General features: G+C 37.7%; 1 protein-coding gene across 1 annotated transcript in view; it reads left to right on the plus strand.

Moving 5' to 3' along the window:
* The window catches only part of GTDC1 (glycosyltransferase like domain containing 1), a 476,816-nt gene that overhangs the window by 425,484 nt on the left and 33,417 nt on the right, over positions 1-17,915 (plus strand). The window lies entirely within an intron of this gene.

Raw genomic sequence — 17,915 nt, forward strand, 5'->3', positions numbered from 1 at the left:
CAACTGGGAGAGAGGATATTTACATTGCCTTCCCTTTTCCTCAGCTGTGACTTATTTTTTTTTCTGCAGCTTGTTAATCAACACCTCATATGATACTGAATACACCTCAAAATGAGAAAGTAGAAGCGAAGGAACGTGCAATCTGGAATAGAAAAGCTGCCTTCTAGGCCTGCCTTTTCCTGCTGTTTTGCCACTGAAAGTGGCAGAATCATTTGGTTAATCTTTTAAGTTTTCTGAGCTTCTACTGTTTTATCTATAAAATGTGAGAGTAGGTTAGACCAGTGAACCTCCAAGCCAGGTTTCTGGACCAGTAACATGAACACATTCTGGGAATGAAAGAAGCAAATTCTCTGGCCTCACCCCAGACCCACTGATTCAGAAACCCAGAGGGTGGAGCCCAGCAAACTGTATTTTAATAAGCCTCTAGGTGATTCTAAAGCACTTTAATCTCTGAAAATCACTGGGTGAGATGAACTTTAGGAAACTTCCAACCTTAAACTTCCATGAGTCCCTATGAATTTAAGGGTAATTTAGGACCAAATTAGATGTTAAGTAGGCATATTCTTCTGCTTGTAATTAAATTTAAAATTTGGATTCCAAACACAGATTTAGAAACATATGTAAGAAAAAAAGAAAAAGAATGCTGAAAATGTTGTCCAAAAAATGTAATTACTCTGAAAATGTTTTTGCATATAAGCATTTGTAGCATTCGCCTCCTTTTGACATCTCAAGATGAACTTGGTATTTCTGTCATACATGTATTGTGATGAATATTTCCCTTGAATGCTCATCACTGCTTAATGGCTGTGATTTCAGAAAAATAATTTAAAATTATTCAGATTTATTGTATTTCATTTCTTATATTTATGGAGAATAACTGTTAATAATCTGTTTCATATAAGTGCACATATGGCTAAAATTTTCATTATTGAATATTTAGGCCTTTAGTCTCCTATATAGGGAAGTGTCCTCATGTTTAACCAGTTCTGTGCTTCATTATCATATGCCTTACCTAACAGTCTGTCTGGCTCCATTTTTTATTAATGTAGAAAATTTTTTGGTAATGATTTTGATTTTCTAGGATTGGTATTATTATATTAACTAAGGCTTTATGTTTTCCACGTTCGGTCAAAGAAGGAGTTGGAGAATCTTTTATTGTTAATCTAAATAAGTTAACAAATATAAATATGCACATAAAATGTAGAATAGCATTTTAAAAAATTCTATAGAAAATAAAATTATAACTGGGGGGAAAAAGTGGGAGAATTATTTTTTATATTGCTTTGACCAGTAAGATAGAGTCTGAAGACCTATTCTCGAGAAAGAGCGGTCAGATCTCTGATTTTCTTAAGAGAATCCCAAGTTTAAGATTGGAAGGTTTGAGTACATTTCAGGTAACTATTTTCAAGATCTATTTCTAGAAGCTTGTAAAAAAATTGGCTAAAATATTACTTTTTTTTTTCTTTGCAACTAGAAATAGTCAAAAGTTGCAAAGTTATTAAGAAATAAGTTTTTACTACAAAATCAAGTAAAAGACATTTTAAGAAGTTATTCATTTAACAAATGTTTATCGAACACCTAGCATGTACTAACAAAGCACTGTGCTTAACGCTGGGGTTAGGCCAATGGATAAGGTGTCTTATCCTTGCCTAACAGGGATTAATATCTACTGAGGGAGAACAATATTTATATAGTGATTATGCAAATTATGATTAAAAATACAGTGCAATAAATGTTATGAAAGAGATGGGTAGACTAGAATCATAATTTATAATTGAAACATAGACTAGTCTGAGGATCAGAAAAGACTTTGATGTAAGTTATAGTGATGGTCATTCTGACTGCTATGTGGAGAATAATTGGTTGGAAGCAAAAGTAATGTGAGAAACCAGTTAGGCTTTTGTAGTAATCCAGTACTGTTCCCTACCATCATGGAACTTATGTGATGATGCATAGGTTTTTATAAAGTATCAAGCATGACTTTTGTCCTGGTTTTCTGTCATTGCATAAAAAACTGTTTCAAAATTTAGTGGCTAAAGACACAAATTTCTTTCTTATTTTTTTTGTTTTTTGTCTTTTGTTGTTGTTGTTGTTGTTGCTATTTCTTGGGCTGCTCCCGCGGCATATGGAGGTTCCCAGGCTAGGGGTTGAATCGGAGCTGTAGCCACCGGCCTACGCCAGAGCCACAGCAACGCGGGATCCGAGCCACGTCTGCAACCTACACCACAGTTCACGGCAACGCCGGATCGTTAACCCACTGAGCAAGGGCAGGGACCGAACCCGCAACCTCATGGTTCCTAGTCGGATTCGTTAACCACTGCGCCACGACGGGAACTCCAGACACAAATTTCTTATAGCGTCTCATAGTTCTAAGAGTTAGCTGGGGAGTTCCCATCGTGGCTCAGTGGAAATGAATCTGACTAGTATTCATGAGGACACAGGCTCACTAGTAAATCCCATGCAGTATGGTGCCTGACTTACTGTTCAATAGCATTATGAGAGAAAGAAGGTCATGATATAGCTTTCCCATTATATAGCTTCTTGGAATGGAAGTAGGACAAACATACTGAGCGACAGGAAGTATGAGACAGTGGCGCGGGATTCCTAGTTGCAGAAGAAGCTGGATCTTCATGCAAAAAGACCACGTAGGAGAATGGAGATGATCACCTTTTGGCTGGCATGACAATCAACAAATCTGGGTTGATTTGTTCTCGTATTTTCTCAGTATATTTATTCTTTCCACATATCAAAGATAAACCTAAGCTTTTTTCCAAGTATTTTAAAGAAATACTGATTGAAAATTAGAAAAGAACAACAGAGTTAAATACGCATCTATAAAACGAACTCCTAGAACTTCAGATGTATTTATATAAGTAAAATCACTATTCTCATGTTTTACGGTTCACGATATTTTCCTATATCTTTGAAATTTTAGAGAGGATAGCCAAGAGAATGAACTTTAACCATATTTTATTAGTATGAATTTGGTGTGATGCTTCTATGCATCAGTATTTTTCAATATATAATTGTGGAATGGAAAAAAAAAAGAAAAATGACAGAGTTGAAGTGGTTTTTAGTTGGAACACTTTAGAAGAGTGATTTGTGATCAAATGCAGTATCGTAAGAAAGGATATGAATATCTTTACATATATAAAGCTCATATGTATTATTTTTAAATGAGCTAAGTTTGAAAGAAAGATAGGGCCAGGGTTTGATAAAGAATAGACAGTATAAGAGAGAGTATTCTAGGAGGGAGAAATCATATATGAGGTGTTTGGAAAGGCAGACAGACAGAATAAGACACATGCAAAGGTCAGCAAGCAGAGGTCTTTGTAGCAATGAGTGTGTACCCTCTTGCCCATATGCCTTCTTGCACCTCAACCTGTCATGTCAAATTTCCTCCTCACAATCAGGGTACATACATTCTCTTAGATGTTTCCCAGTTTCCTGGAATGAAGCAATAAAAGCCTTCCACTCTCCCTCAAAATATGCTGCTTCCATTCCCTAAATAAACCTCTTGTATTAACGTTGGGAGACAAGCTTAGAAAAGGTAAGTGTGAACTGAAATGAGTGTGAGCTGAAGCAAAGCTCTCTGGGCACAGAAAGTCCACTTGGAAAGGATAGTGGTTTATCAATGTGGGTGGGGCCAATCGGAGAAAGGAAGATTTGGAGCCAAAAGAAGTCACGCAAATGGCACATGTACTCCACACAGAGTTTCTGTATTTTCAAATCAAAGGACTCTCTCTCCGTGGTGGAAGAATGACAGTCATGGTTTTTGCACATTGTTCTTGTTAGACGTATATTTGGTTCAGTATCTTCCAACAAGGCCAAGTAAACAACAGAGTTAAATATACATCCTCTTTCAAATGGGAAAAATAATGTATTCTCTTTGAAGAAAATTTGGGAAATATAGAAAAGTATAGAGAAGAAAGAAGGGTGAGGAGGAGGGGGTGGGGGAAAAGGCAAAACCACTGCCCAGAAAACCACACTGTTTACTTGGTATATTTTCTTCCCCTAAGTCACCTCCTCCCCTGTTTTTTTTTGGTTTGTTTTTTGTTTTTTGTTTTTGTTTTTTTTCTGTGCATAGTGCTTTACATGCACACACAGTGCAATTGTGTCTTTTTCTTTTAACATTTAATTTTATAAATATTTTCTTTAGTTTTATTTTTGGTAAACACCACAAGAAATGGCTAAGCCATCTTTTATCATTGTGAAAATGAAAATGTAGCCATTGGTTTCTTAACCATCTCTCTCTTTTGGGTATTTAGTTTGGTTTGATAGTCACTGTCATAATGTGATAAACTTTGTGTGCTGTTATTTCTAGTACTAGGAATTTATTGAAGGATAGACTGCTGGAAATTTGATTATTTTATCAGAGGAAAAGAATAGCATGGATGTTACTCTTTATGATTATATGGACACTGGCTTGATTCTTTATGAGAAGTCTATTTATTAAGATTAATAGGTTCTAATCAAAATCCAGAATCATATGAAAGACATGGTCCATTTAGACTTGGGCTTCTCTTCAGAATTTGGTGTCACTGCTATGACTGTTCTCCTTGTGTCTTGAATGCTGCATGGTTGCAAACACTGAATTGTGGGTAAATATACCTGAAAAGATTTATCATGAAAGAGATGGGAGGGGGAAGAGGAAAACAGCTTTAAAGACAAGACTCAGGATCATCAATTCAGCATTCTTTGCCACATAGCTTGGAAATTTATGAAAATACAGTAGTAGTTAAAGCATAGAATCCTCTTTCTACTTTATTCACTGTTTTAAAGATACAAACTTATTGGGTAATGTCCTTCTTAAACAGCTCCACTGAAATGACCTCTACACAGAATATTTAGGTACAATATTAAAACCCTTTATGAACAAAGAAATGCTACTGTTGTCATATTGCTGTTTTTCTCCTTTAGAAATTCACATTTTGTAAATAAAATGTTTGAGTTTTTTCATTATGCAGTTTCTATTTGCTTTTCACTAATCTTTTATTACCATGTAAATATTTTTATATGTTGTTATGCGTGCATCCTCCTATTAGTTTCAAATTCCGTAGTGTCATAATCACTCAAAAGGCTGAAGTACTGATTATGCCTCAGATAATGTAGTTGTTAATGATCAACTTAATGTTAAAAGCCATTACTGCTCGTTGACATAATTCTGAGAACATTATACTGTAGAAGTGCACCTTTTGTGTGGAAACAGAGTGACAAAATTGAAATGTTAAAAGTTGAGTGTCTGAATAATAGCCTGTGAAATCATTTAGACAAGACCATTGTTGGTTCTATTGTTCAAAGACTAGAGAGTGACAGGATGAGACAAAAAAAGGAGAAACACCACAAGGGCTCTGCTCGTAGGTTTGAAGGAAGATGGAAAGTAAAGACGATCCCAGTTTGCTGGTTTTCCTCTCCTCCTGGAGGATCTTCACCTAACAACAGAGCACCCTCCTCTGGCCACTTGCCAAATGGGGAGGCCTGCCTCATTTTTGACTGGCAGGAGTGGAGCCAGGCAGAGGGTTCCTGCAAATGTCTGGAGAGGATTTTTCCAATACCACATTGCCTGAGAGTGAACCGAACCAATCACCCACAGCTTCCTCCAGGCTGCCCACTCAAGGGTTTTCCGTCATGAAGCACTTGAAAACAAGAAAGATACTTTATAAAGTCACCTTCCCAAACAATCTGCAGTTCACTTGGGTGCTTTGCAACAAGGTATCTATTTTCTGTTCCATGGTACATTTTTGATCTGGGAGATGTGGGCAAGTCAGAGTTTAGAGAGGGAGAAGATGGGCAGGAATATGTGTGAACTCCCATGCTTGTTTGACGGGACCAATGGGACCTAAAACAGAGTTGTGATTCCCAGCTGAATCATTTTTCACTCTTGACGTTTGCAAAGACCTAATTCTTTACCTTGATGGACCACTAAATAGTGTCCATATTTGGTTACAACATCAGCCAGGTGAACAAATATGAATAGGTTACAACCCATTCATCATTGTTACTAGAAAAGTCCAAAGCTTATGATCTGCTTAGAATAGGTAATAACAGTTATGTTCATACAATATTAAGGTCACTGTAAACTTTCTACTATGGTCCCAGGCAGCATTCTAAACGCTTTATATAATATATAAATGCTTTACCTTATATATACAATTGAGTAATATATAATATGATATGAATAATATATAGATATAATATATTACAGGGAGACTTTGCTAAAAGTAAGCACATGCAGAAGAAATGCACTCTGATTTCAGACTGTCAGAGAGGAAGCAATAGTCTTTGTATTATCACAAGGAATAAAAACTATTCACAGTGTACCCTAGTTTTAAAGAAAAGATCAAATCATGCTTGCAACTGCCATTTAAGAAAGCAGAGAAGTTTGCTGTATATTTTTAAAACATTTCTATGACAATCAATTATTTAAAAATATTTTATTTACTTTGAATTTTTAAATTAAACTTTTTTGAAGAATAGTTGTAGATTTACAAAAAACTCTGCAAAGATGACATAGTAAGTTCCAATATATGTCATATCCAGTGTCCCCTGTTATTAACATCTTATACTAGTATGGCATATTTGTTTTAGTTAATGAAACAATATTGATACATTATTGTTAATTAAAGTTCCTAGTTTATTAAGATTTCCTCATTTTTCTCCTAATGTCCTTTTTCTCTGGATCCTATCCAGGATAGAGCATTATATTTAGTCATCATCTTCTTAGGCTCCACTTGGTTGTCATAGTTTTTCAGATTTTCCCCTTGGCTCTTACGGTTTCTCAATTTTTTCCTTGTTTTTGATGACCTTGACAGTTTTAAGGAGTATTGGTCAGGTTCTCTATGGAATGTCCCTCAAAGGAGATTTGTTAGCTGCTTTTTCAATTGAAAACTTACCAGTTTTTCCCACTGTAATCCATAACATTTTTGAGACTATGCAAGTACGTTTAAAATGATTATTTTCGAGTGTCCCTTTTTCTCATTATTGGGTGGATCTAGACCATTTGCATCTAAAGATTGGTCCAGTAAATGATTCTTTAAAAACAGACTGGCATTTGAGATTTTCTCCAACGACTATTTGTCTTTTAATATTTAGTAGGTTTATAAGAAATGTTGATGTCGTTACACTCAAATTACACCCAAACACCCATTCAATGTATCCATTCATTTGCTTTACTTTGTGTTAATGTAAAGCATGGTCTAATCTAGGTGTGAACTGCAAAGACAAAAATGGAAGATTCCTGTTTTCAGAAAACATCCCATCAGAGAACATTTTTTTAAGATTTTTATTTTTTCTAATATAATTGATTTACAATATTCTGTCAATTTCTGCTGTACAGCAAAGTGACCCAGTCTCTCTTTCTCTCTCTCTCTCTCTCTCTCTCTCTCTCTCTCTCTCTCACACACACACACACACACATCCTTCTTCTCACATTATCTTCTACCATGTTCCATCACATGTGACTAGATATAGTTCGCTATGCTATACAGCAGGATCTCATCAGAGAACAAACTCCAGGTAGCATCTTCTCTGAATCTGGACTGGAATGAAATCTCAGATTTTGAGCAAGCAAATTATGTGTCTTAGAATAATACATAAAAACAGACCCCAAGAGGATAAAAAAAAAAAAAAAAAAAAAAAGACTGCAGTGTTAGTGGAAAAGGAAATTAGCAGCTTCTATTTGTCATTATTCTGTTTGCTAGAATTTAGACGTCTATGCGAGTGAGGAAATGGGAAGGACACAGAGAAGGAGAGATTGAAGGATGTAGCAAGGGAGAGGGTAAGGGGGTTTGGAGCTGGAAGAAAACCCTAGTTGTCTAGCGGCAAGGGGAATTTGAGAAGGTAATGAAGAGTTCCGCGGAGGGACACAAAGCAATCCCCTTCCTCCCTCTGACAAGGTGAAAAGAAATAACCCCAGCTTATTTGTGTGCTTCTGAACCCTGGTTCACCCACCACTCATTCTGAGACTGTGGGAAATCCAGATGCAGTCCTTGTTCTCATCAAGCTCCATTAGGAACGGATCCAGCCCTTGTACCGTATCAGGAGGCTGCACTGGCAGCCAACAGATCCACTCCTAATGTAACTTGAGGGGAAAGCTTAATGCCTTTGCTCTGCCATTTGAATTTTTTGTTTGAAAGAGCGTATAGATTATTTATAGTCCACCAGATAAACCTGAGGGTCTTTTAATAAACTCATAGATTATGTTGCTCAAAGGAGTTTATTGAAATAATATCTGAATTCGCCCGTGACAATGACATTCCATAAGAGTTTATGACTCTATCCCCATGTGGAATAGGATTTCCCACCTTACCCCAGGGTATCTGCGTATCATTTTGACATTCAAAAGGAAGATGAAAGACTGACTTTAGGTCACTATACCAGCTTCTCTCATAATTTTTTAAAAACAGAACAATAGACCAAAGCAGGTAGAGGATAACTGATTTTTTTAAAAAATGAGGAAGAACCCAACCAACTGCCTTCTAAACAAGGCAAATTTGAGCACTTTGATTAACCTTTTTGGGGGAAAATTGGAGTTTTTTTCTGGTCAACCTATTAGGGGTTTGGGGAGTTTGGCTTGGATCTGATCCAAGGAAGAGCAACAAGGATGTGGAAATCCGTGTCCTCATAGCCAGAAGCATTGATTCCAGCTACATTTATTTCTCCTCGGATGTGCCTGAAGTGCTCACAGTTGTCTGGACGTGTGGGGTTATTACTCACACCGCTCACTCCCCACTGTAGTTCACCCCCACCCGTCCGCAGGGGACTGTCTCGCCGTCTCTTTCAGAATTATGGTTGTTTCCCTTTTCTTAAAATTAAACCACTCCATTACATTGTATTGCTGGAGGTCCAAAATTTTTAAAAAGTTCCCCCATCTCTGTCCATTTTACCTTTACATTTTCCCCCATCACCCCTTTGACCCCACATGTTCCTCATCCCTGTGAGAGGGCCTTCTTTGCTCCAGCTGTATCTTGAAATCTCAGGTCTCACTTGAAATTTCCTTTAAAATCTCTAGCCTCTCCCTGTCTTCCCTGCTCATTTCTCCCTTGGCTGCCATTTATTTAACTTTATAGTGACATTTTCTAACTCCATAAAGCCTTCTGAGGTAACAATTTTTATGAAACACACATGATTCTATTGTATTATTCTTTTTTCCAAAAGAGAACATAGCCAGAAAAGAACAATGGAGAATTGTTTTCTTTCAAATAGAACAAATTAAATAACAAAATCAGAGAAAACTTAGAGTGAGAAAGAGTTTTAAAAAATCATCTTGTCAAAGCCCCTCATTTTGTAATGAGGAAACTGAGTTCCAGTAAGGTGGGGTGATTTTCCCGAGTCACATGGCTCATGCAGCCAAGGATGGAGTGGGTTCTCTTCTCACCTTAGTCCAGTTTTCACCATAGTGCCCTTAGATGTTTGCCTTGAGCCAGAGGTGACACCATCTTAGCAGTTCATTTAGAGGGATGATTTCCAGAAGGGTTTCACTCATTCAATAAGCGTTATGGAGAACCCACTTTGAACACCATTTTAGCACTAGGGAAACAATGAATAGTTCCAAGTTCCACCCCTGTGGAGTTTAGGTTTAAGTGTTGGAGATCAGTGATAAATAAATAAGAGAATGTGTACTGCCAGGAAGAAAGAAGAGCTGGAGAGAAAAATACAGTAAATAAAAGAACAGAAAGTGAACAAAGGATTGTGTGTAGGTTTGGAGTAGAATGGCTGAGATGGACCTCTCTGAGGAGGTGACCTGTAGCAGAGGTCTGAATGAAGTAAAGGTGTGATCCACCAGGCCATTCTTTACCAAAGAACATTCTAGATAAAGAGGAGAGAAAGAGTCCAAAAACCCTGGAGTCCAAAAGCCCAGTCCAACCTTTATTACAAACACAAATGAGTTTCATTTTGAGAAAATGAAATTGAAGTCACAGCTTTCAATTTACCCCTTGGGGTTTTTAATATGTATTAGTTGACTAAAATGAAGAATATTTAGATTTTACAGACATTTTTGAGGACTGAATTGTACCAGATTCACAAGTTGGCCATCTCACTTTGTTCTTTGACTCTCTCTCATTGTAGAACCCAGAAAACAGGGCATATTTTTTCCTGCTGCAAAGACACATAACTAAACAGAACCCTCTTCATATCTAAGTTTAGATTTGAGTTAAGTGGCTCCTTCAGTGAGACAGATTATATAACTGGCAGAATCAACTACTTCTTTGGAGTTGAGCACTGGCTTTCCACATTGCAACCCAAGGGGAATGCCACAGGAGACTTTTATGAGGCCAGCAAACTGTCTCAGAGAAAAAGACTCAGCCCTGGAGTGGAGAGGAGAGCTTTGGTCATGAGCTGCTGCTGCTGCTTTTGTAAACCTCTGCCCTGGGATCCCAGATCTCCTAATAAGGGAAAGGCTAGGCCATTCTGACCTTTGTAGCCTGTTGCAAAGTCATTGCTGAGCTATTATTTGAGTAGCTTGAGGTAGAATAATGTTCAACTCAGCTTCCTGGAGCTGCATTTGAAATGCAATTAATTGACTGCTGTTAGTTGTCAATTAACATTTATTATCAATTAGTTCATCAAATTGATTAGTTGGCAGGACCTTAAAGTCTAAATGCACTCCTTTCCATTATAAATATGTCTATAAGAGTAAAAGCTACTCACTAATTGATGTCAAACTGGAATTGCTTATGCCGGACTTGACTCTTGTCCATATTGCATTTTAAAATCTATATCAAGTGAACTTGGATAATACATGTAAGGTTCACACTTTTAAAATGTGCATGTTGTAGTTGTTTTTTGGGGGTGGGGCAATCAGTAAATATGCCAAGTGGAAATTTTATGCTGATATCAAATGCCACATTTAATAGGACTTGTTTTACGGTGTCATATCTAGAATGATTTTACTTTGGGAAAAACATCCTGTTTCTTGGGTGGCTGAGATTTTTGTGCACATTTAAACAATGGCCGTGCCAGTTTTAACGTTTTGTGAGTCAACTAGTAGGATGTAAGCTTTCAGTAGCTATCTAGAAGAAGGTAAAATGTAGATGTGTAGAATTTGCAACTCCTATTATTTGAAAGATAGGCATATACTTATTTTTATCATTTCTCTCCCCCCCAAAAAAACTTTTCTAGAATATACCCAGCATTCTGCATTCTGAGAGTTTTTTAAAGCAGATTTTGAATTTCTCTATCTCTCCATTTAGTTAAAAAAACCCTCCAAACAAAACAAAAAATCCTATACCATCCCTTAAAAAGACCCATTGTGTGTGTGTGTGTGAAAAGGAAACTTACAGACAAATGTTTAGCCTTCGGCATGTAATATTTTGTCTCGTGTTTTGTACAACTTAGGGTGAAACATGGAACAAAATTGAAAATCTACCCCTATTTATTTAAGAAAACACAGAATACCTACAAGGGATTATTCATTTTTATTGCCTTTGTGCAAAAAGATAATTCCTGCCTCCTCCCATCCCAAATTGTGACCTAAATATGGCTGAAAGACACAACATGTGACCTGCTTAGCACTGCCTGCCATGGCCTCGAGCCACAGCAGGAACTCTATTAGAGGGAACAGCACAGATGCTACCAGATGGCCAACATATTGTCCAGAGATGACCCATGTATAATTGCAGAAAGTTCAATACATTCAGGTTTTGAATTTAATTGCATTGACCACCTTACCTACTGCTGCTGCATGCTTTATTTATTTAAGGTGGAAACATAGTTTAAGACAGAGGGAGGAAACTCCTTATAGAATTGTCTTTCTGCTTTTCTCCAAGCATCAAATTGCCTAACTATATTATTCCAGGTGTTCCCAGCTACCTGAAGTATGGGCAATTTGTGACATTGTTGTTTGGGCTCTAAGAAAGATTTTTGCTTTTAATCAACTTAACAATATTTCCTAAATGCACATAAATATGTTTTCATATGTTTTCAAAATTTTTTGGGGGGGGAGTAGCGCCAGTGAGGGGGTGAGATAGCATATGTTGCCACTTTAGCCTTCATTTCATTCCTTGTACAAAAAGTTGGTTGTATTTTAGTTACTTTGCCTTTCCCTCACCCCGAAGTCAGCTCTAGCAATGTGAACTACCAGTCTTTGCTCTAGTCCCCCCTGAATTTATATTCCCAGTACTATAATATTATTTTGGAGGGAGGAGAAAATGAAATTTGTTTTCTTGTAGATGCAAATATATAGTCACTTAAAAATAAGAACTTAGACTTTAGTTATTATGGATTTTGAATCTTTTCTCTCTGAAGAAAAATGGCAATTATATGTTATATAAAGATAGAGAACTATTGTTTCAGTTTCCTCTTGCAGGCTGTTATTTCTTAAAATGTTTCTGCTAAGCAAATGTAATCACGATGGCATGCGTTATTAATTCAAAATAGCTTCTCAAATGGCTCAAGCTCAGGGATGGCAGCATGTCTGTTGCGATGTCATTTGTCATAATTCTTTGCTCTTATATAGTGCCTTTTCTCTAAGCCACTCACATACTACATTTGCTCTGTGTCTATAGTCAAGACAAAAGATAAATCCCCATTTTGTTAGAACTTTCCAATCTATTGCATCTTTTCATATTTACACTGTAGAACATCAACTGATAGATCTGATTGGTTTCCTTGATATGTCCTGGAAAGAGAAGTCACAAAATAGTCAAGAAAAATTACATTCCTCTGCCATAATCTGATTTGAGAATAAATGTTTCAGTGGAAGCCATTTTATGATACATTCAATGATGTTTTTCTGACACTTGCCATCATTAATTGTGCTTTACAAAGTCCTACTTCTTGTTTAAAATATGAATCCGAATCATTTATCTCCAAAGAAGTCTATTTTAAGTGCTTCAAGTAATCTTGAATTTTTAAAATAAGAATATGTTCTTGTGAAAACAGTTAAATGTTTTGTGTTGAACAAAAAAAACCAATAATTGTAGAATTAAAAAGACTTCCTAAGTCATCATTTTATGATTTGGACTTGCCAATAAGTATTTTAGGATGTCACAAAACCTATTGGGTAGTGTTCCTTTAAAAGCAGAATGGCAGCTGCTGTCAAAAATGGAATGCACCCCCAAAACTTGCTGTTTATTCATATCCCAGTTAAAGCTGAAACAAACAACTGAAACTAATCACGCTTGAAGTTGGGTATCGCCTTTGTGAGCTTTATGAGCCTATTTTTCTGAAATTAGAAATTGCCTGAGTGAAATGTTTCTAGCTAAACTGCTTTCTACTGAAGTCATGATTTTTACAGTCAGATAAATGCCCCTTAAGCTCCATTTATGTAAGCGTCAGTGACATCCAGTGGCTAGCAGGCTGATCACAAGTGTGTCTCCCCACAGTGTGAGGGGCCCAGGGTAGGGAGCTGGCACTGGAATCCATTCTGCATTTTGAAAATGCTGTTTCTACTTAAGAAAGTTGATGTTATCAATATCGAACGTGGTTCTCTGATTAGGATGACTGAATACCTCGCTGAACTTTGAAACGGCAATGATAGAAATGGGATTCAAAAATGAGAAATCAAAATGCACATAGGGGCTGCAGAGGAAATACCATTGCTTAGAAAACACAATTAGCATCCACACTAAACCCGAAGCTTGAAACTCTGCAGGTGTTATTTAGAAATGGTTACTGGGGGAGCTTTCCGTTATACAAAGAGGACTTGTAAATTACGGCGAGACTGGTTCATTATGCAGAGTCGGATGGTGTTACCATTAATGTTTCAAACACATATGCTTCATAAAGCGGTCCACCTTAATTTGAAAAAGGTATTACTTGCAATTATGTCAGCTACATAAATTTATTTGCAGTCAGTCAATTCATATTGATCATAACCCGACCTTACGATGACCTTGAGGAAAGGTAGTCTGTGACGGGTATAGATATTGGGATCAATACCAGAGTGCAATCGACTACACCTAGTTACTGATAAATGAAGTAAAAAGGTACACTATTTTCAGAAACAAAGATAATAACAGCTCATTTAGTCAACTGTTGGTAAAGGTTTAATATTGATACATGTAGTTATAATGACATCCTCGGGCGTCTTCAAATGGCGGAAAACAATAGGGTGCAGAGTCGCTGAGCACATTAAGTGGAAAGAATCATTACTTTCCAACTCCAAATAAGAAATTCCGGGATATTTATGTCAACATTGCTGAGAACTAGGGCGCTCTATAAGCCGTGCAGAGAGAGCCCAGGATTCCAACTGCTGTTTTGCTTCAGTTTTCTTCTCAACGTGCCAGGTCTTGTGAAACAAAGCACCCTATTACAAGGGAACGAAGCCTCCAGGACCACACATTGTACGTTAGTACTACCCTCTCTTGCACATTTGCTGCAGAATTAGCTTGCCTAGCCACAGGTATAACCAACTGTAATCATGAGGAAGAGAGCATTTGGTCTCAGCACATCTGCTCCACGTTGATGCATTCCCCTCTGCTATGGAAAGTTAAAAGAAAGGATGTTAACAAAAATTTCCCCCAATTGTTCCTTTCTCTTTGCTGGGAATTCCACAGAGTGTGCACTTGGCAAGTTATGCAGAACCTAAGTAAATAGAGTCCATTGGCAAAATGGTAACAGGTTGTGCAGCTTAATTGGCAGAGACAAGTCAGGAGCCAACCCGGTGTCTGCTGCACCCAGTTGGTAAATTGTGCCTGTGGTGAGAACAGAGTGATTTTGCAGTAAGCTCATTTTGGGTAACTAGTCAGCCTGCTACTGTGAGCCAAGAAATATGAGGATTTGGTTTCCATGTGGTTTTTTTCCCCCTTTTTTCAGTGTGAAATATATTTCTATATCTTGAGCTTTGTTTATCTTTTGCCAGGATAATTTTAAGAAATCGATGCCAGCAGTCTGATATTGTCTTCCTAAGGGAGGGAAATGCTAGGAGATGTTTGTGGCTATTAAACCTGCAGACAGAAGGAAAAGGCTCCCATTCGCATGGTTTCCACTGGAACGTTTTCCCTGAATGCTTAAGTTTCTAAGTTGGTCCCCTGCAGTTAATCTCCTGGTCACATCTCTCAAGCCACATGCTTTTTTCGCACCGTCGTCCTGTTTTCCGGGCTGTCGTGTCATTTGCTACCTTGTTTTGCCTCTTAGAGGCTCATGGTGCTATTTATTAATAAACCTGTGTTTTCAATACAGCACCACATCAATAAACCTCCAAGTGGTTCCGTTAGTCAGCATTCTGGGAAATCCTATGCTCTATTGAAGAACTGTAAATCTCCATTATTGCTTCCCATAGCACAAATAAAGAACACCCTCCTACCTCCCTGGCATCCTCTGTAATTTTTTTGATTTTTAAAGGTGAATTCTTATGTTGTCTTAGGCACTTGGAGGTGCTGAACTTTGTGTTTTATCTGCCAGTGGAACTGTCCTGCCACTGAAGACATCCTGAAAAACCTATAATCCAAGAACAAGCTAATCAAAGGTAGTAAGAACAAAATTACTTCAGTTTGCTGCAGCCTTCCCTTTGCCTGAAAACTGTAACTAATCTAATGGGACAGGAAAATTCTGGAATTCAGAACTTTTCGTTTGGCAGCTGTGTTATCTCATTTGAAATGTGTTGCTAACTGACACAAAGAAAATATCAGAAATTAGAAAGAAAAGAGATGTTGATATACCTAGTTGGTATTAGACAAAAGGAGTAGAACAATCTTTGTCTCTTAATACTAACTACAAAACTGCTAGTATTAACTACCTCGGACCAGAGTGATAATTACCTTTCTGCAGGGCTGTAAGAAAGGATTTGGCCAGTGCAAGGTGTGGCTTTTCTTTATTTTTTGTGATTTTTCCAAGAGAAAGCACAGCAGAAGTTAGAAAAAAGGATGGGCTTGTGTAGTGAGGGATGGCAGCAGGAAGGACTCTTTGCAAGTGGCTTTGCCTCTCAGTCTGGGTTTCCTCGAAGGGTCTCTTTGAAAGCTACAAGTGCTATAATTTGACAAGAGGAAACCGATTTTTCACAGCACTCAAAGTGCTTTTCATAAAGCAGATTTAGGAATCCTAAGAAAAAATTCATAGTAATATCTCAGAAATCCCTGATCACTCCGCACCGGTCTCTCTATATCTGGCATCCTCAGCTCACTTTGTAACAGCTTCCCCCCTTGAAGAATGCCATAACAGGTCCACTGGAAGTTTCAGATGATACCACCCCCTGTATCTGCTGCCCTGTCTCTAGGCTCTTACCAGGGCCCTTCCTGCCTGCCTAGATGCTAAGTCATTAGGGGCATAGGCCTATACTGGCTCCAGGTTAATTTTTGCTGCCAGCTTCTACTTTTCTAAATTCACTTTTAGTTGTTATTTCCACAGAGAACAAGGAGACCTCAGCTGTTGCCAGGGCTCTGTCAGTTTCCTAGCACCCAGCTGCTCTCTGCTGACTCTACCTGGGCTAAGCCACCCAATGTGGTCTCTGGCCAGCCTCTTGCTGATCTTGCACTGTCTTTAGCCAAAATGTATCCTCAAGATTGTGTTTTAGTTTTATGCACTCCTCTGCCTCTTCTCAGTAACCTCCATGGTCCTGGGATTCTAGGGCCCATCACAGTGGCATTCCATGTGGGTCTGCCTGCTGGGCAGTCTCCTTGCTCCTTGCTCCAGTTGCAAAGATTTCCTCAATGCTGAGGAGGTAGAGAAAGGAGATTGCTTTAAGACACTGGGGTCTTTTAGTAGCAGAATGCCACTCATGCCATGTGTAAGGTTAGTCACTTGCACATGATACCTCAATCGGACTGCATGGGCCACCATAATTGTATTCAGAAGAGCAGCAGCAGAAGACAGTGCAGTGGATTTTAACTGAAGGCCATGGATAGGCATTCCAGACACGTGTCATTTGGTTTAGACCCTGAACCTTGCTGGATTCCCACTAATACCTATGTTCAACAATCTCAACTTGCTAGGAGCATGTCCCGAATTGTGCCTTCTGGTAATTCCATATCATTATAAGTAAATGGAGTTCCTTTGCTGGGGGCCTTTCACTCTGACAGGGACAAATCATCCTTAGTGAGAGAGAGGGAAAAGATATTTAGGAGAGGTAAATTCTCAATTATGCCATTCAACCCAGCTACACCAAGCAAGTAGAAACACCCAGCAGAATGACTGTTTTTCTAGTACTCACATCTTTAGTCTTTCCATAAACCTGAATTCTGAGGCTGGAATCTCAAATGCTTTAAAACATGAGGATTTTTTTTTTTAATGCAGATTTCCCATTTATCACTAAATGAAATTGCCTTCCAAAGAAGAATGCCTTAGGTAGATTTTCTGCTAGGTTCTACCTAATGGGAAAAAAAAATACCTTAGATACATTTTAAAAAGATGCAAAACTGCAAAAGCAATAATACTTTACCATATTAATTAATTTTGAATTACAGCCGAACTCTTATATAAGTGCATATGACATTCATGGTAATGTCGAATTAATTCTTTATGATCAGTGCTATTGCAATCAATACTAAATGAATTCATAATGATAAGATACTTAAAATAAAGAGTTACCACAAAAACAATAAAAAGACCATCATCATTCAAGCTATAGCATACTAATAAAATATTAGCTCAATAAGCTGGTGCTATACATGACAATAAATGGCAGGTACTTAATTTATTTCTGCTGGCCCATGTCTTACTTTTCCTGTAAGAGCTGTGTAAAAGCATAGTCCTTTGATTGTACTGTAAATTGTACAGAGAGGAAGAGATACAGTACTCTTATTATTAAGTAATTTTGCTGTAGCATTTCCTTGACATGTCACCTCTCTGCCAAAGAACTCAAGGCATATTATACACACCATTTAACATTCCAAATAAATTCCTTTTTCCTCCTCACGGGAATCACGTTATCTTTTTTTCTTCTCAATCTTTTCTTTCTTTTTTTAATCTCCCCATCTCCACACTTTCTATCATGGATGAAGATATTTGCAATGTAGGGCAAAAAACTTGAACATAAA

The sequence above is a fragment of the Sus scrofa genome, chromosome 15, assembly GCF_000003025.6.
Source record: "Sus scrofa isolate TJ Tabasco breed Duroc chromosome 15, Sscrofa11.1, whole genome shotgun sequence".
Lineage (NCBI taxonomy): Eukaryota > Metazoa > Chordata > Mammalia > Artiodactyla > Suidae > Sus > Sus scrofa.